The sequence below is a fragment of the Heterocephalus glaber genome, unplaced genomic scaffold (genome assembly GCF_053883595.1).
Source record: "Heterocephalus glaber isolate CG9 unplaced genomic scaffold, H.glaber_assembly_v1.0 deba00001264, whole genome shotgun sequence".
Lineage (NCBI taxonomy): Eukaryota > Metazoa > Chordata > Mammalia > Rodentia > Bathyergidae > Heterocephalus > Heterocephalus glaber.
The window spans coordinates 49,418-70,162 of record NW_028258231.1 but is presented as its reverse complement, the minus strand read 5'-3'; the positions used below and the strand labels follow the sequence as shown (position 1 = coordinate 70,162).

The 20,745-nt window shown below is 39.6% G+C and overlaps 1 protein-coding gene across 1 annotated transcript in view; it reads right to left on the bottom strand.

The window, feature by feature from the left end:
* LOC147828149 (uncharacterized) overlaps nt 1-3,190 on the bottom strand; it is a 33,734-nt gene extending 30,544 nt beyond the window's left edge. The window contains 1 exon segment of the mRNA XM_087211016.1: nt 2,939-3,190. The gene's annotated coding sequence lies outside the window, so the exon portion shown is untranslated.
* Between the last annotated feature and the right edge of the window lie 17,555 nt (nt 3,191-20,745).

The following is a 20,745-nucleotide window of genomic DNA, read 5'->3' as shown; positions in this document are numbered from 1 at the left end:
CTCCCTAATGTTTTCGAGTTTCAGTCTTTCATATTTAGGTTCATAGATACTTTTGAATTATTTTTATGTACAGAAATAAAGGGTTAAGGGTAATTTTGTATATATGGATAACAGGTGTTCTAGTGCCATTTGCTGGAAACACTATCTTTTCTTCAGCTCTTGATTTGAGTTTATATTCTATAAAATGTTAATGTTTAATAGTCTTTTAAAACTCAGTGGACCATACATGCGTGGTTCTATTTGTAGCTTCTCTGTCTTATTCCAATGAGATATATGTCTTTCATTACACCAACACTGCCTTGATTACTGCAGCTTTACAGGAAGTCTTAAAATTAGGTACTAAATGTCTTACAACACTTTCTGTTTCTTTTTCTTTTTACCTTTCTAGGTCTTTATACTCCTACATAACTTTAATTTTTTTACTACACAACTTCAATTTCAATATCGAATTCTTATTTTATAGCAAGTGTATATAGACCTGAAGTTTTACATATACCTTTTGTTTTCTAATCCTGCTAAATTCAAATACAAGTTCTGGGGACTCCCAGAGATTTCTTACTATTTTCTCTGTACATGATCATTTCATCTACATATAAAAATTTTGTTTCTACCTTGCCAAACCTATCCTAATTGTGTCATTTTATTGCCAGACTGTTTTGCTTTAGGCCTATATTTCAAAATTTAATGGACAGATGAAAAGTAGGCAGATCTGCCCTTGTTCCCCACCTTAGGGAGAAAGCATTGTATCTTCTCCATTCATATAAGGCATTCTCGCTGGAAGTATGGAATACATGCCTTTGATCTGTTGAGAAGGTACTTTTCTACTTCTAATTTCTTGATAGATTTTACCATGAGCAGCTGTAGAATTTATTCCAATAACTTTTCTCCAACTACTGACAGGATCATATGGCTTTTACATTTCCTCTGCCAGAAAGATGACTTTTGGGGGCAGAACTTCCAACGCTGAACCAACACTGCCATCCCTATAATAAAAGCACTTTCTACATACTACCATATCTGACTTCAAGTATTTTGGTTTCTTAAAATAATTTCTATCTATGTTCATACATTTTCTTCTATTATCTTTATCCAGTTTTAGGATTAGCACAATGTTGATTTGCTAAAATGTGGGGAGAAGTGTTCCTTTTTTTCTGGTTTAAATATTTGATATAATTTATCAGTTAAAATGTATATGAGCCTGTTGTTTGCATAAGGTAGGTTTTCAAGCTAGGAATATACATTCTTTAAAAGGTTGTATTCAAATATTATATTTCCTCCAGAGTCAGTTTCATTAATTTGTCTTCCAAGGTACTTCTTAGAAGTTGTCAAATCTATTTCAAGAAAGATTTTGTAATATGCTTTCTATATCCTTTTAAATTCTGTAAAATCTGTGGTAATGTCTCCTAGATGTTGATATTGTAATTTTTAAAATGTATTATTGATATTGTGTAATAGGAAGACATGCTCTAAAGGAGTAGGGGAAGTGGGAGGGGTAAGGGAAAGGAAACAATTTAAAAGCAATACTATGAGAAAAGGAAAAAAAATGGAAACAAAGCCTTTGAAAATAGGGAAGGGTGGAGAGGGTGAAGGGAGGGCAGGGGATGGGGAAAACTATAAGAACCAAGATACTCATGAAATGGTACACGATCACACTGATGAATGTAACTGTATTTTATACCTAAAATGTACCAATAAACAATGGGGGGGATAAAAAAAGGAAAATGAGACCAAAAGAAAAAAAATAGATTACAAATCAACACAAACATGGCATGAATTTTCAATTCCAAATTTTGCAAAGCAATTCATGACGAGTGAGAGCAATATTATGCTTACATTACAGAAATTTACATGCAAAATTCCCTTACCTAGAAAAAAAAATCTAGTTTTCAATGTTTAAATTATCCTCTCTATATAACACAAGTGGTTACATGTTGGGAGGAAAGACTCATATTCATAAGAATATTGATATGCAATACAGAAACATATCAGAAAACACCCCTAGTAAGTGAGTTTTGAGATACAGGACAAAAACTGTCACATAATATATTTTATAATAAATAACTTGGAAAATATTTTTAAATAAATTTCAAAACAGAAATATCACTTTGTATTACCTATATTAATACTTACATGAAGCAAAACACAGTGTTCTGAGGAAAAGTATATCCCTTTAACATATTAATTTTAATAAATCCCTTTAATATGTTATAGGAGCATGGATACCAAAAAGGCAAAGTAATAATTAAGAATCACAGTAATACACATAAAAAATAATGAATGTAAAGATGGAAAGACATTATTGCAAGTGCAAATTAGAAAAGTAACAGAAGGTGTAGATCACAGAAACTCAGGACATTTTATGATAAAGAAAATGGACTCTGTATGTGCTATTTAGTACAGCAGCTTCTGGATATGTGTGCATAAAGAAACCTTGAAATTGAACATCCCAATTAAGAGCTTGAAATTTAGTCATAAAAATTTAAGTATTATGAAACCTTATGAATATTCATTACTCTATGGGAGAAAATGTATCCACAATCATGGAGGAAGCAAATCCTTGATATACATTTGAGAGAGCGATAGAAGAGGGACAAAACCATCAAAATTAAATTAGAGTCCTTTATAGGAAAATGGATGCAACTTGAGACCATTATGCTAAAGAAAATAACTCAGACACATGAACTTAAAGATGTAACTATAAAAAAAGAGCAAAAGAAAGAGGAGACACTGGGAAGTAGAGAGAAACTCTCCAGAGATGGAGGAAGGGTGAGGGAAGGAAGGGGTAGGGGATGAAAAAGACACCCAGCTGTGCTGTGCATGGCCAACTCCACACAGGGAACCAAACATGATGATCTGCAAACATGGACTCATAAACATTTTAAAAATTTAAACAGATAGGGAATGGGACTGGTAAGAACTGCTGATAAAATAAATTTACCATAAAACTTAAGCATCAGAAGATAGCAATTCATCTAACAATGGGCAGGATCTGCTTTAAGCACGTCTCACATCTAATAGTCTGGCGACTTCACCAGGAGCCAAGGCTGCAGACAGTGAAGCCCTCTAGCTTCTCAGGAGTTTTCACAGGCAGGCAGCAAGTCGCTCTTCTCCCAAAGTGGTGAGCACTGCAGCTCCTCCTTCCTGGGAAAATGCTTCTTCTGCCTGAGCTCCCCTTATATAGTGGAGACCACTGAGCAAACCCAATCAGGGCCACATGCCAGGGGATGCGCCCTGATTGCACACACTCTGCACCTCATCAAGGCTTCCTTTCTGGGCACATGGGGTTCACTTTGACTGCATCCTCCAGACACTTATAAAGCAATAACCTCACACAATGTAGAACAAAGATGAAAGACCAGTAGAAAGTTATACTAGCAAGGCACAATCTGCCTGCTATTTTTACCAAGAATCTCAATTGTTTTCTATGTTCCAGGAAAGATTGTACATTCTAAAGTTGTTGTAGAGAATCATACACTCAAGAACACATGCACAGGTAAATGAAATTTGAGGGAGGGCACATATTTCGAGCATGTGAGCTGAGTTCCACAGTCCATGTCAATAGAGAGTTGATCACAGGGACTGAGTTGTAATTAGTTTCTGGAGCCCAACTACCTAGTGAGCAACTGCAGGTGGAAAGCATTAATTAATTCAGCTGCACCCACTTCATAGGTTCTTTACTATTTCTTTAATCAAACTGTATTCTATGTCTCCATTTTACACATGATGCAGGATTACAATCCTTTTAGGATCTCTCTGGACCTTTTCTGGTTATGAGGGGTTCCTGAATCTCAAATTTTCTTTTGTACATCCTTTAAATTCTGTTACATTTCATTTTTCTAAGGTAATTTCCTTTTTGAAAGGACCTAGAGTTGGAATAGTGTGTAGTAAAGGTGAGTTAATATTGAAAGTTAGAGAAATGTAAAAATGACAATTCAAATGATTATTTCAGAGGAATGAAAGGTAATTGCATAAAATGTAATGAAATGAGTGTAATAAACCATGATACTGCTGTATGAGGAGAAGATGAAGGAACATACCTGGGGCTGAATCCAAAATGGATCAGGAATGGAATGGAGCAGTCTGGAACAATGTAGAGCATGCAGGAATGTACTGAGTCCAGGTGTGACCTCTCTTGAGGATGTTGGAGGTCAATTCTAGCCACCTGGGGTAGGGAGATTCTGGGCCATTCGGGGGACACCTTTGGTAAAAGTCAACTTCTACTTGGAGCACCCTACAGAGTCTGGAAATTACTCTACTCATGTCCCCAGTTCTCCCTGCAATGCAAAGCGGGAGGGGGGTGTGTGCTGAGCATCCTCTTCAGGGATTCATCTAAGTGAGTATGGGAACAGCACAGGTCTCCTCCTACTTCCCAGAAGCTGAGTATGAATCTTGCCCCTTTCTCTGTGTCATGGGCTCAGGCAGAGCTGTGGGTTTCCAGTAGACTTCTTGCCTGGTGCTTGAGGAATGGACACATGTCACAAGTCATGGATTTAGACACAGTTTGGAGAAATTGTAGGGAGAAATCCTGTGACTATGCTTTGTCAGCATCTCAAGGAGGGAACTGACCTGATCAGAGCACTGTAATGATCAGCAGGTGCCAAGGGTTAGCCTGGAAGAATACTGCAGCAGTGAAGCAGGGAGAAGCCTCCCCCTGGGACAGACACCAGAGGCTATGATATCCTGCAGTTTAGTGCTGCCTCTTGGGCCCTATTGGGATAATCCTGCATGAGAGAGAGCCTTTCTCTGCTCCTCGTCTTGCCTGAAGAACAGGCAGGGCTAAGAAGACACATGGATCCCTGCTTGGAACTGGAGAACAGTGTAGATTCCCACCCTATCTACTGTGCTATGATGCAGGCCCTGAAGCTCTGTGACCCTGTCCGGGTCTGTCTGCTCCTCAGTGCAACCTTTCCCAGCCCCAAGCAGCCCTTCTTCTCTCCCTCAGTACCTTGACCCAGACCCCTTGCTTTCCTTCCTCTCCTGTGAAAAGATGCTAGATGGGCCCTGAATCTTCCTTTAAAGTGACCCACCATGACTGGAAGGAGCTGTCTGGCTGACCTGGAGGGAGAAGAAACTGGAGCCAATTTCTCTCCAGTTCCCTGTGGTTTCCTGAACATGACCTGGGCACAGGCCACAGACACAGAGAGAATCTCCTCATCCTCAGAGTGAAGTGTTCAGCTTCTTCCCAGGGCTTCCCATTGTCATTGCTCCTTCCTCTCTCAAGTCACTACAATGAAGTCTGCTCTGAAGACTTAGGGTTTTCCCTGACCACACTTCTCCTCCTTATTTAGGTGGAAGACTGTGGGGAGTGGGATTCACCACTGCAGCATAGTGGACACCCTTTGCTGCTGCTTTTGTGATTGAATTCCCCACAGTCCTTGAACATGAGCTGTGTGGGGGAATAGACTCCTGAGTGATCAGCAGAATCTAAGCCTTTCAATATCATCATAAGCACAGAATTTTAATTCTTACTCCATCATTTTATTTAAGATATTAGTGCAGATTTTGCCAATTAATAGTTAAGATGTATAAGATGACATTGTTTTTATTAACATGATTATGAGAGGCCATACATGCAGGACTCTCCCATTGGGCCACCTGTGTCTCATTATGGGATGGTCACCTGCCACTCACTGGGAGAGTCATGGATAAGAAAGAGAGGGCATGAGCTCCCTGATGGAACTGTCCTCCATGTTCCATCTCTACAACCAGCCTATGAGTGCTGGAACAAGGGAGGACAAAAGACAAAAGACACAAGAATAATTTGGAAGAAGAGGCCTCAGGCAGACAAAAGCCCAGTATTGACAATGCTACTCAGTTTTATTAGGTTCACACAGGATGCAAGTGACCATGTGATTGAGGGCTCAGGGCAACTTCCTCAGGCTCTCATAACTTGTAGACCATGGCTGATGTGTATTTTCTTTCATTAGACTTCAGCTGCCCTTGTTTCTCTCCTCGAAACTGGTTGATGCTGGCATGTTAGCACACACCTGAGATGGGGGCGACATCTTTCCATCCCCTCCTTTTAGTCCCAAGGAGAGGTCAACTTAGCCTTTGGTCTCACACCTGGTTAACTGGAACCATCAGTGATTCAAGCCAGTGGCCATGTGTCATAATGACAGAAAAGCAGAAACGAAGGTGGGAATACATTCGTTATAATATCAGGAGAAGGAAGGTTCCTTGAATTAGTCCCAAAAAATAAAGTATATGACTTGCTTTAAAAATAAATTAAACGCAAGCACAAAAGCCAGGACACAAAGATGCAAGAGTTATGAAGGAACATGTGGGTGACTCACCACACACAAACTTCATGCCTGAATACAAACATGTGAAGTATGACAGCCTAATCCTTTTTCTATTTCTCAGGGGAAAACTATTCTTTTAGATCAATAAATTTATGTAATTGTCCAAATGGGATGTTAAGGTCATGTCCACATCCAGGGTTGAGAGCTGAATGAAAAGAATCTCTAGCATGGGCAAGAGAAGGCACTTCTGGAACACCACACATAGGAGCTGTGACCACATCAGGGAGACTGGGAGATCCTGAGAGTTGCTCAGGACACAAGGAGGCCCAGATGTTTCAGAAGGTGGACAGAAGCCCTGAGGTGCCTGGGGGAGATGGCAGGAGACAGTCAGAGGTGTTAACACTGCCTGTGTCTTGCTGTGTAATGACAGGAACCCATGCAAGGTTCTGGCAGGTGGAAGTAGGCTCTGTGGCACCTCGGTCCGCTAACACTATTTCCAAACTGAAAGTGCCTGTATGTTTCAAATCAAGAGTAGTGCATTATGATGAAGCCTGGAACCAAAGTCTAACTACAGCTGAAGCATTTGTCAAGATTCAGAAGCCTGAGCGAGCATTGAGAAATAGCTGTTATCAGACTTCTGTGCCTTCTGTGTAGCCTTACTGAGTTCATTGGAGGAAGATGTTAGAAGGAAAGTAAGAGTTTTTAGGAAAATCACATTTGTTATTTGCACCAGAGAGTTGGCAAAACCGAAGAACAAGTACTTCCTATGTATTATAGGTGCTGATAAGAATAGAGCAAGGATACACACTCTGTGGATGTGTACAGGTATCTCAGCAAATACTTTATGAAAACAACTAATTGATTGAAGCTGACTTCTGCTATGGCTATGATGGTTTAGATATGGATACACAACTCATAGAAAGAGGAGAGCACTGAATTTGTGATTAAATGGATGGCCGAGCCCCTTCAGAACATCCTTATCCAAATGCTGCTCCTAGCAATCACCAGTGATCATGGTGCAGAAGACCCAAACCAGAAGGTACTTCATGGAGTTATTAACTCCTTTGTCCATGTGAAACTGTATAAGAAAATATTTCCTTCAAAATTTTGTCAAGAAATTCTTGAGTCTCCCTTTCTGACTGATATAAGAGAGTGTCATATACAAGAAGCTTCAAATTAACTTCAAGAATCAAGTTGCTCACAGTGTATGGAAAGGGTTTCAGGGAGACTAGGGGTTGAGTACACTCAATGGCAAGAATATTTTCATCCAAGTTCATGTACTTAATGTAAATTCATTTCAATTAATATGAGAAAATGAGAAAATGGAAACAAAGCCTTTGTAAATAGAGTAATTCTTGAATTCCAGCAAGAAAAGGCAGCAGACCACTTAGTGGTTTTACATTTAGGCTACCATAATATCATTTGAGCAGTGAAAAATGGCAAATATGTATGTCTTACTGCATGCCATCTCTCCTCAGTTACCTCATATGATTCAGGAGCTGCAAACTCATATGCATAATTAAGAATTTGGAGCAACCAGTAATGTTATTCAGGAAAATCAACCAAAACTGTTTGTGGAGTCAGTTTGGGAAGTGCCTGCCAAATTTTTTCAGCTTAGGAACACTGATTGGAATGATGATCAACACTAAATGAGTGCATTGCATAAGGTCCTATGTGCATGGTAAATCCAGAGAGCCCAAGTCTGTCTACAGAGCACCCGCGCTGTGTGCTAAACACTATGATGATGTCATAAAGAAGACAGTACAAGGATGACTGAGAATAAAGAAGAGGACAAGTTGATGAGGTTTTCTACTGTTTTCAAATATATGGATGATAATGATGCTTTTCAACTTTTTATGCAAATATATTGATAAAATGCTTCATTTATGGATTATCTAAGTATTATAATTCTGAAGATGCTAGGACCAATAAATTCCAGGCAGCCTATGATTGTGAGTTTTCCAGCAAACCACATCAGATGTATACAGTTGTGGCATCAGTGCAGATTTCAAAAATAAGTCAAATTGTTTTATCAGAAAAAACATAGTAACAGTCTTGGGCATTTGCTCACACATGTGATCTCCAGCACAGCACATGCACAATACTCAGGCTCCACTATCTAAATTTGCAATACCACAAGAAAAATATTTTTTTAAACAGATGTTTGAATTACATTATAGCCAGCAACTCAGTTGACAGAAACTGACACTGTTATATCGTCTCTGATCAGGTGAAGTTAAAAGGAACCATCTGGGCAACCGCATGTAGCCATGGTAATGCCCTAGCAAAGGGCAGATCTTCTTGTCTTTAACAACAGTGAAATTGTCAGCTACAAAGAGATTTCCAACCACAATCAGATGAATAAAGAGGATCTGACAAAAACTATCAAATCATTGCGTGAGAAATGATTCACCATGATTCAAAAAGGAAGTCATTGATGCAGAATCCTTTTCTACATGGAATATGAAATTAGCATTAAGAGAACAAAATTAAAAACTCCTCCATCAATACAGAAAGTTTCACCATGTAAGTGAAGCAGACCAGAAATGGTGACAAGGAGGATCTGAAAATGCATCTCTAGCTGCCATTTTTCATAGCAGGATGGTAAAAAGTGCTTTAAAAAACACTGCTCATCTTGGAGAGGTGATTCTGGTTAAGAGCTAGGTTTATTCCCAGTGCCAGGAGGATGAAGAGGGTTACTGAGATTCTCCTGGAGAAACAGTACATGGAAATCACCCGACGGTCCACAGATGAGCAGCGCTGCATGGTGTGCTGTAGCTCTGCTCTGGGTGGGTGTGAGAGGATCCCTGCCCTCACACTCCCTGCACTCCTGTGGGGAGAAGGAGGCCAGGGCTTGTGCAACTGGGTCACATGACAGCCCCTGCTCTCTGCTGTCTGCACTGGCACCAGTGCCTGTCATGAGTGTCAAAGAAAATGCCTAGAGATATTTCAAGCTCATGTCATGATGATATTTTTAAAGCTTTATGAAAGAATGACTGAGATTTTTCTGGAGTAAAGAATAAGGTACAATCTGATAAGAAAGAAGGTTGATTCAGCTAGCCTAAAAGTGTTTAAAACATTTGATTTTTAAAAAAATAAATGTAGGACCCCAGAACAAATACAGGGGTGCAAAGATTCAAGAGACACTGAGGAAAATGTGGGCCACTCACCGCATAACACCATCTTATTCCTACTCTGAATTCTTCTTCCATGCAAAGGAAAGGCAAAATTATAAAGAGAGTAGTGGGAAAATGCTGAGAAGATATAGACACAGAAAAGGGAAAGGGCTGTTTATGCATTGAAGATTTTCATCTTCATCTACAAATGAAAACATCTGAATTGAAACATCCAATTCCTTTTCCCATTCTTAGAGAATAAATAATACTTTTTCTTCAATAAGTTTTCATACTCTTCAGAATGTGAGGGAAAATGCAGTCTCTCAGGACAGGTTTGAGAGGTAAATGGGAACAAGCTTTGCCTAGGGGCAGGAGGAGGAAATCAATGGAGCCATGCACTGCTGTTTACACTGTCCCTAGGCCTGGAGGTGGGATCTTGGAGGAGGGAATTGGATTGAAAACCGAGGTGCAGGGGTCGCAAGGAGTCACACAGTGACCCATCTGTGTGCATAGTGAGGCAAAGGGGGTAAGAGAGAACTGAGTCTGGTGTGTAGGACAAGTAGATAATTGGCAGGTGCAATGGAGACATGGAGCCACCTGAGACCCAGTGCAAAGGTATTAGGAGATCTTGGATGGACAGGACACAGCCAAAAGGGATGTGACAAGCTAGCAGCAGACATAGGGTCCTATCAGTGGGCCTTGGGACCCAAGCCTGAAGTGAAGGACTGTCAGTAAGATGAAGAGACTCAAGGAGAATCAAGGAATTAACCTGATGCCTGGAAAATTGTTCCAGAGAGATACAGAGGGACAAGAGGAAGTGTTGAAGGGAACAAAGAGATGCAGAAAGTACTGGTCCTAATAGGGGACACTTCAATGGATGAAGGAGCCCAAGACAAGTGGAGGGAAGGGATGCTTTGTGGAAAGGATGCCAGAGACAGAGGTGGAACATGGGAGGCATAAAGGGAAGTGAAGAGGAAGAGAAGGATCTGAGGATACATGGAGGGACAGAGGTGGAGTGTGGGGGACTCCCAGGTGAACAGAGGAAATGAAGTGAGAATGAAGAGACCTGTGACCTGGTGGATAAGATTGTAGGGAGTTGGAGGGTCCTGAGCAGAGGGGGATGCAACAGATGAGGCAGCAAAGCCAGGAGCATTTCAGGAAATACCAAGAATCCATGGAGGAACCAGAGGTGTATCCCATGGCTGGTGAAGGGAGACAAGGAGAGATGAAGGGAACTGAAGCCTGGGGAAGGGAAACAAAGAGCAAAGGCAGGAAAAAGTGGGGCCCAGAGGGACAGGAGCAGATGCAGAGGGACCCAAGGCCTGGGTTGCAGTTGGGGACCAGATTGGCAGAGTGATGGCACCAGGCAAAGAAGAGGGAGTTTGCAGAAACCCAGCAGGGCCACTGCGGGGAAACTATCTAGGGCTGCTGGAAACAGTGGTCCAGGGGGTGCCATGTTGGGCCAGAACAGAGGGATTCTAAGCAAAGGAATTCCAGCCCAGACAGTTCAGAGGCTGGGCACAAAGAACAGTTTTGTCCAAGAAGCTACAGTTCCAGGCAGAGTGAGAGAGTTTAGGACTGAAACAGGCCAGGCAGGAGCCTGAGAGTGAAGAGGTGAGGCTGGTGTACTGGGTGGAAATGGTGGGTTCTTAATACAGAGTTCAGGTCCAGAGCAGGCTATGGGCACCACAGGCAGATGGGGAAGAGAGAGCACAACCTACCACTCCAGCTGTGGAGGTGCAGAGCCAGGCAGGGGATGCTCAGGTCCAGCTGAAAGATCTGGAGTAAGGTGAGGAGGACCACGAAGTCCCAGTTCTCAGAAGGGGGCTAAGCAATGACCCCAGAACAGAGACTGAGCAGAAGTGAAGAGAGTGAGTATTTCTGTGGGCTGTGCAGTGAGTGTGGAGAATTTCCCTGTCCTCTGCTTCCAGGCTGCCCCCATGGAGGGATCAGCTCTGTCCACCAACCCTACCACTGTGGGCTTCCTGCCTGGAAGGCAGTGTCCACTGTGCTGCATCCTCAGAACTCTTGAGTCAATGAGAAAAACGTTCTCTCCTGTGAGGTTTCTCCTCTGAGGTTGTGGGTGTCTCGTGTTTTGTCCAGAAGGGAGACAGGTGTCTAAAACATGGGAGAACCGGACTCTATCACACAAATGTGGAATCACAACATTCTTCTCATAAATCATTTCCATAGACTCTCCGTTGGATTGCTTGCATTTGTTTCCTATAAATAAAGTTGTTCCTAAATAAATTAATTAAAAATTTGAAGACTAAAATGTATAATATTGTCATGGTCAGCTACATTTTAAATTTATAGGGAAAAAGAATGAACTTACCAGAGGTAAAGTTTGAATAAATCATCAAGCCCAACTTAATATCTGAAATGAATAGAAATACAGATGAGTAATCCACTGTATGTTCTTGTACCATAAGAGATTCCTTAACAGAAAACTCTAGAGCCATATGGAGATCCTAAGAATTGTGTACTGGGTCTTTTTCTTTTATGTAAAAATATGTTAACGTGTGAGTTGCTTTTCCTACACTAGACATCAGGATTCAGGTTCAATTGCAGTGTTGGCACTTTGTGATCCATAAGTGGGTTTTGGATTACAGTGTGGCACTGGGTCTCTAAATGTTTCTCCATCACTGCTCTGAGCCTGTAGACAGAGGACTGAATGAGGGGCACACACTTCCCTTTCGTTCTGACAAGGTGATACACAGAGTGTGGGCACTGATGGAAGAATTCTGACTGCACTGCATGTGGTAGGAAATAAAATTTGAATACTTGCTACTAGCTGGGTTTTATTTGTATAGTAAATGTAAATGAAAGGACAGGAAAGATTTTTGATATAGCAAATGTGTTAAAGAAAATAAGGGGGCCAAAATCCATCTACCAGAAATACAAAACATGAATAATTTCAACACACTAAAACACAATCAAGGATAAAATAGTGCCCCTTGTCCTGTTTCCCCTCAGGTACTCTGGCAGGGGCAGATGAGGGACAGGGATGAGGTGTGAGGTGAGCAGCAGAGGACTGAACAGTTTCCTTCCTAGGGCCCCTGGGACAGGTGCTTCATGAGCTGAGCCCCCACAGGGCAGACACATAGGGGCAGCAGCAGTCCACACTGCTCCCCTCACTGAGCCCCCAGGGCAGGCTGGGGCCATTCTGCCTCTCAGGAGGATCAGGACATCTCTGCTGGGGTACATTGTCTGTGGTGGAATGGACAGAGAGGGCAGGTCTTGCTTTTCTCTCTGATCTCAGAGGATTTACAGAATTTCCACCACTGAACTACTTGTTGTCTAGAGAAGTGCCACTCCATGTTTATATCATTATTGTTTTTGAAGTTATTGTTTCTTCCATACATTTTTTTATTTCTTATTTCACAGAAGAGAAACAATGGAGCTAGCAGGTACCTGCTCTGAAGGGGGAAATATCAGGATTTAATTTTCCCCTCCCTCTGTGAAGTCATTTAGCTGCATCATTATGGATGGGCCTGCCTAGGGCTTACCATCCTCTAGGACAGAAGATAAAATCCTCCCCTCCCACAATGGGTGAGAATGTCAGGTCTGTGTCATATTCGTCACCACTGATGTCATAAGGGGATGGAGGGCCAATGTGACCGTCAGTACGGATCTGAAGAGCATTCGGTACCATGTTCCTATTGGCAATGCAGCACTGCCCATCCTACCATTCCCAAGGGATACTGTTTTCCCTGCTACTCACTCAGGAGATTGAGTTAAACTGAGTTAAGCTAACCTTAGTACACACCCTTTACTATCACAGGTGATAGATATCTCTATCAACAGATACAGATAGATCAGGACAGTCACATAGAGGAATGCACTGAAGTGGACCTGTTTATTTTACAGTGAATGTAGCTGAATATTTCACATCAATGTCTCCAGCACTATTAACACAGGTACCACTCTATCTATCCTCTCTTCTCTGACCTCTTACCTGTCACTTCCCACCCTCAGCTGCCTCACATCAGGAGCCCTCTCCTGTACTTCCCCACCATGGAAAGAAGGAGTCAGGCAAACCTTACCTTTCAGACCAGTCTGAAACACAAGTTTCCAGCTGTGCCATACAGTTGCCCATGGTGTCCCAGTATCAAGAGGAACTTGATTTCTTCAAGACCCCTCTGAAGGCAGCTCCCTCTTGAACTATGGACTACTTAGGACAGCATTTATTCTTAGAAATTGCTTCTGCTTCCTGTCCTGAGGCCTGAGGTGGAGGCTTTGCTGGGCTTCTCCTGAAAGATTTTCCCATACAGAGACAAATAACTTTTCATGGTCTAGATTAACTTACTGTGTTTTTGTTCTGGCCTCATGTAATAGCTTAGCAAGAATGACAGTGCTTCAGTGTGCTGGATTAGAGGAGTTACTGAATAAATCACACAGCACACTGTATTGCACTTGCTGATTCATACTTGTGTGTGTGGAACAATATAAACACAGCTCAGTAGAGAATTCCTCATGGGAGTTATTCCCCACTTCTGTCCCTTACTGCCATGAAGTGAGCACATTTGATACACCGTACACTTTCATTGTGAAATTTCTTCCTTGAGCCCAGCTGATCTTCAAGTGAAGTATTTGAAATCATTAGAAAAATTTAAATTCTCTCATATTATTCATGTATTTATTTCTTGCCTCAACCAGAATGCTGGCCAATATATACCCATGTATATTTTAAATGCTTTTCTGTATTATAAAATTTGATAAGTTGATGTTCCTTCACAAAATTAAATTCTACTTTCACTCACAGATGGCTTAAAATTGTCTTTCCCCTTTGTACATTCAAATGTGATGAAAATGAGGATTCTTCAAATATAGGAGGCACACAATGTATTTAATGAAGGCTCCCAAAGAAATTATTATTTGTTGTATTATTGCTTACAGAAATCTAATAAACATGAAGTTTTATAAAGCACAAAATTGATTCATTAATGTTTATTTTACATTTTTAAAACACACTGAATATTCATTCTGACAAGTTTTGTAAGTTATTTATTTGCAGCTTGCTCTTATTGCAGCAAAGAATATGTTGTGAGATATTGAATATCAATCATCAAATTGATTTATATAATTGGCTTGATTTATATGATGAAAATGGTTGTGGATGTGACTTTGAACAAACAGTTCATCTCTATAACCTTTTGGGAGAAATCTCAGGTATGTTTAGATAAAAAGCGCGAGATCCTGCATCAATCTCCACAGTGTACACTTAGGAAAAGCAAGGGTCACAAGACAGGAAAAATGCTCCAAACAGTAGTTTCAGTAATTGCATCTGGACCTTGTGCCTTGGTAACCTGAGAAGAATGTAGAGGAAAGTCAAGCTCTCTGTCACATCATCCCATGCCATGTATGGGACCTGCTGTATTTTTAGGAAGCTGCTGAGAGATGAAGCCACCTGGGTGGAAGAAATTTTCTAAACATTAAGACTAGAAAGTGACCCTGAAAATTTAACTCCAAGTTAAAGTTTTTTTGGCCTAAATAACTTCATTCAAAACTGCATTAAATATTACAAGAGACCTCGCACAATTCTTCCTAATGTTTTCTTAGTTAAATAATTAAAATCACAGTTTGTATTCAGTACATAAGATGTATTGAATGTGTTATTTGGAAAGTTAATTAATTTATCCCACACATCCATATTTGATATTTCTAGGTAATCACACTATCCTATATTAATATGCAACATTTTTCATAAATAATTATGTCAGTATTCTGAAACATTTGCCTTGTAGTTTGTTTTGTATTTCAGAGTGGATGTATATTTTTAAAAGTGTTTCTAAATAAAAGCTCTCTAATATTTCTTCCAATGGCTTATAAAGTAGGTAACTTTTCTTGGTGAGAACCTTCATGTGATGGTGAGCAAGTGTTCATTTTGAACTTTGCTTTATACATGACACCGAGCATCTGGTCCAGTGTGCATGCTCACATTTCCATACATGCTGCTGTTTGAGTCAAGGGATGATCGTTATTTTGCAAGAAATCATTTCCTCAGGTTAATGATTTGATAGTCCTCAAAACTATTTAACCACCTATCAGCTATTAAGCGGTTATCTATTCCACATATTCTTGTGTAAACTAAGCATTGTACTTAGAATAATGGTCCTTAGTGATGACTGGAGATCTAGAAGTTCTTGCAAGTGAAGTTTTCCACTATTGTTTAAAGAGAAATGATGAATGGAAGTTTTGCAACATTCATTACAGATAGAAATTTTCCAGTCATATTTTCTACTGTGTCTTAATATGATATATATGATTGAAGTATTCTATAAATTTTAGATTCTAGACTGAAATATCTGAAGCCTTGTTTGTCAGACAAATATCTGAGATGTTGCATCATGGCATGACATATATAATTACTTTCCCTTAGTCCTTAATTATATTGATTGAGGAGCAAGTCAACTGAAAAATTTTCCACATCATTAACTAAGGCTGTGTGTTTGTTCAGCTTCAGATTTTGGGAGTGACACTGACGTAGATTTCCTTTCCATTTTACTTATGTTTTCATACAAGAGGGGAGACTGTGTGCTGCCAGCATTCATTGTTCTCTTTTCTGAGCAGTCTGTCACAACAAGGGTCCGAATGTTGGTAGAATCTTTTTTCATGCAGGAGAGATTTATCTCTATAGTGAGTTTATCTCCATTGTAAGATTTTTCCATCCGGTATAAGATAATATTGACCTAAGGCTTTTCCACTCAGGTCACATTTATGTATTTTCTTTGGTATGTGAACTGTTTCATCATTGTTATGAGTAGATGACTGTTTCCCACACATATGTTCTCAGTACGGTTAATGTCCTGTGAGTTTTCTCGTATTCCCCCTAAGGTTAGATGAATAAATGAAGACTTTTCTAATTAGAGGACCTATGATTGGTTTGTCCTCTGGGTTCTCTAATGAGTATTAAGTCTATACCATTGATTGAAGTCTTTCCCACAAATAGGCTACTCACATATTTTCTCTCAAATGTGAGTTCTCTACGGGAGGCTAAATAACATAATTTCCTGCAGGATTTCCAACACAGAGAATGTTCATGATTTCTCTCTAGAGTGTGTTTTCTCATGTATCCTAAGGCTAGATAATTGAGTGAAGGCTTTCTCACACAGTTGATATTTATATGGTTTCTCTCCAGTGTGTGTTCTCTCATGTTTACTAAGGTGACTGATTGAATGAAAGCTTTTCCACACAGAAGACATGCATATGGTTTCTCTCCTGTGTGTGTTCTTTTATGCTGTTTAAGGTTAGACAAAGCAAAGAAGGATTTCCCACATAGACAATATTCATATGGTTTATCTCCTGCGTGTGTTTTTTTATGCTGTGTAAAGTTAGATGGATCAGAGAAGGCTTTCCCACACAGATGGCATTCATATAATTTCTCTCCTGTGTGTATTCTCTTATGATTTTTAAGGGAACATGATTGAGTGAAGGCTTTCCCACACAGATGGCATTCATATGGTTTCTCTCCTGTGTGTGTTCTTTTATGCTGTTTAAGGTTAAATGACCCAATGAAGGCTTTCCCACACAGATGATATTAATATGGGTTCTCTCCTGTGTGTGTTCTCTTATGTCAACTCAAGTGATTTGAATGTGTGAAAGCTTTCCCACACAAATGACATCTATAGGGTTTCTCTCCCGAGTGTGTTCAATTAAGCCTTCTGAATTTATATGAATGAGTGAAAATTTTCCAACACTGCTGGCATTCATACTGTTTCTCATGTGTCTGTGTTCTCCCAAGCTGATAAAGCTTAAGAGATTGACTGAAAGTTTTTCTGCACATCCAGCCTCCATGTGGCTTTTCTATTACATTAGTTTTAGTGTGACCTCTAAGTCCATCATAGCTTGTAAAGCCTTTACCAGCTTGATGACATTTGTATGAATGTATTCCAGATTCAGTCATTTTGTTTCTCCTATGTGGGGATTCATTGTTGTAGGTTTTGCAATAAAGATGACTTTCACATGTTTTTCTCTGAATATTTTTCTATTCCTGTAGTATAAGTTTTAAAGTTTTAGTGTCTTTGCCACATAAATTTCATAAGAATATTTGTTACATAGTATGTATAGGTAATGATTCATGAGACCAGAACTTGGAGTAGATTCTTTCTCAAATAGATAAAAATCATATCACCACTCTGCACTTTGAATCATACCACATTTTCTAAGTTGTGACCAGCTTTTAATATATTTCTCATTAGATAGTCATATGAGTAGGCCATGATAAATTTTTGTTTTCTGTGTCCACGTATGAAAACTGACTGTGAGGTTATTCTTACAGTATGGTTATGCAATGTTTATTTGCAGTGAGAATTAAGAAGTGAGGAGTCAAGGCCAAGCAGTGATTAAAATCTTCCATTACACCAATTGAGAGGACTCTTTTTTGTACCGGGGATCAAACTCTGGACACCTTGCACTTATAAGGCAGGCAGGGGCACCACTGAGCTAAACCCCTGGCCCTGAAGGACTTTTGGACAAAAGTCTATCTTTTGGAAGAAAATTACTTGTTGTTCATAATATTCCAGGTATATTTCTTTTTTTATTTATATATATATTTAATGGTACATTTTAGGTGAAAAATACATTTACATTTATCATTGGGTGCTTGTACCTGTACATGATGTATCTTAGTTCTTATTTTTTCTCCCATTTCCTGGGCACCCTTCACCCCCTCCACCCTTCCCTATTTACAAAGACTTTGATTCCATTTTTTATTCTTTCTCATAATTTTTCCTTTCCCTTCTTCCTGTTCCCCTTCCCCTCCCAACAGCCCCAAACCCTTGGATCTTTTCTTATTTAAAATTATCAATTATTCCTTTTAACCATTTTCATCCTTATTTACACTTTCAATTTCTCACACTAGAGAAAATTTTCAGTATTTACACGTGTGTCCTATTTCTTTCACTTAAGAGGATGGCCTCAATATGCATCCATTTAGCTATAAATGTCTCTAGTTTCTCATTCTTTATGGCTGAGTAGTACTCCATTTTAGAAAAAAAACCCACATATCTTCCTTACCCAGTTTCCAGTCGATGGGCCCTTGGGCTGTTTCCAAGCTTCAGCTATTACAAACAGTGCTGCTATAAAGATAGGAGCACATATATTGCTGTGGTATGATACTTTTAAATCTTTGGGGAAGATGCCGAGCAGAGGAATAGCTGGGTCAAATGGAAACTGTAGTCCTAGTTCTTTGAGGTATCTCCATACTGACTTCCACAGTGGTTGCACCAATCTGCATTCCCACCAACAATGGAGAAGGGTTTCTTTCTCTCCACAACCCCACCAGCATTTGTTATGGGTGGATTTCTTGATAGCAGCCATTCTTTGTGGGGTGAAGTGGTATCACAGTGTTTTCATCTGCATCTCTCGAATGACCAGTGATGTTGAACATTTTTTCATAGGTTTGTTTTCTGCTTTTACTCCTTCATCTGAGAAATGTCTGTTCATTTCAGATACCCATTTTTGAACTGCATCTTTGAATTTGCGGGGGTCTGATTTTCTCAGTTCTTTATATATTTGAGATAGTAGCACTTTGTCTGAAATAGAGCTGCTAAATATTTTTTTCCCACATTGTAGGTTGTCTGTTAGCTCTGTTGGTGGTTTCTCTTCCAGTGCAGAAGCTTTTTAATAAGATGAAATCCCAGTTGTTGGTTCTTTCTGCTGGTTCCTGTGCTACTGAGGTTCTGTTCATAAAGTCTTTTCCTTTGCCAATATCTTCAAGAGGTCTACCTAACTTATCTTCCAGCAAGTTTAGTGTTTCTGTCTTAATATTTAGATCTTTAATCCACTTAGATCTTAGTTTAGTGCCTGGTGGTAGATATGGGTCTAGTTTCAATCTTTGGCAGGTTGAAATCCAGTTTTTCCAACACCATTTATTAAATAGGCTATCTTTCCTCCAATGAGGGTGGTTGGCTTCTTTATCAAAGATGAGGAGGCTGAGTATGTTTGAAGTTGTTTCTGCATCTTCCAATCTATTCCACTGATCCTCGGGTCTGTTTCTTTGCCAGTACCATGCTGTTTTAATCACAACAGCTTTGTAGTATAGCTCCAAGTTGGGTATTGTGATACCCCCAGCCATGTCTCTGTTGCCCAGAATTGCTTTAGCTACTCTAGGTCTCTTCTGGTTCCAAATGAATTTTTGGATTTTTTTTCTCTAGTTCTGTGAAGTATATTGTTGGAATTTCAATTGCCATTGCATTGAATCTATATAGCAGTTTTGCAAGTATGGCCATTTTCACTATGTTGATTCTTCCGACCCAGGAACAAGGGATGTCTTTCCATTTTCTTATATCCTCCTTGATCTCCTTTTTCAGGGTGCTGTAGTTTTCAGTGTAGAGGTCTTTTGCTTCCTTTGTAAGACTGATTCCTGGATGTTTCATTTTTTTGGATGCTATTGTAAAAGGAATCATTTCTCTAATTTCTCTCTCAATGAGTCTGCTATTTTTGTCTAAGAAGGCTATGGTTTTGTGAGTGTTGACCTTACACCCAGCTACTCTACTGAATCTTTCAATTACATCTAGAAGTCTTTTGGTAGAGATTTTTGGGTCTTCTATGTAAGGTTCATATCATCAGCAAATAATGAGAGTTTAACTTCTTCCTTTTCTATCTTTATTCCTTTTATTTCTTACTCTTGTGTAATTGCTGTGGCTAATGTTTCCAAAACTATATTGAACAGAAGTTGTGATATTGGGCACTCTTTTCTTGTTCCTGATTTTACCATGAAAGTATTAAGATTTTGACCATTTCCTATGATGTTGGCTGTTGGTTTTCATAGGTAGCCTTAAACCATTTGAGATAAATTCCTTCTATTCCAATTTTCTGTAGGGTTTTTATCATGAATGGGTGTTGGATTTTGTCAAATGCCCTTTCTGGATCTATTGAGATGATCATATGGTTTTTGTCCTTGACTCTGTTTATATAGTGTATTACATCTATTGATTTACGTATGTTGAACCATCCTTGCATCCCTGGGATAAATCCGACTTGGTCAGGTGTATGATCTTCCTGATGACACTCTGTATTCTGTTTGCCGCTAACTTGTTGAAGATTTTTGCATCTATGTTCATCAGGGAGTTTGGCCTGTAGTTCTCTTTTTGGGTTGCGTCCTTCCCTGATTTTGAAATCAAAGTAACACTTGCTTCCAGTAATGAATTTGGAAGTCTTGCTTTGCTTTCAGTTTCCTTAATGTGTTTAAAGAGTAATGGTGTTAGTTCTTCTTTAAATGTCTTGTAGAATTCAGCAGTGAAGCCATCAGGACTAGGGCTTTTCTTTGTTGGCAAATTTTTTTATTACATTTTCAATCTCACTCATTTTTATTGGTGTGTATAGAATTTTTATATCTTCTTCATTTAAATTTGTCAATTCATATGTATCTAGGAATCTGTCCA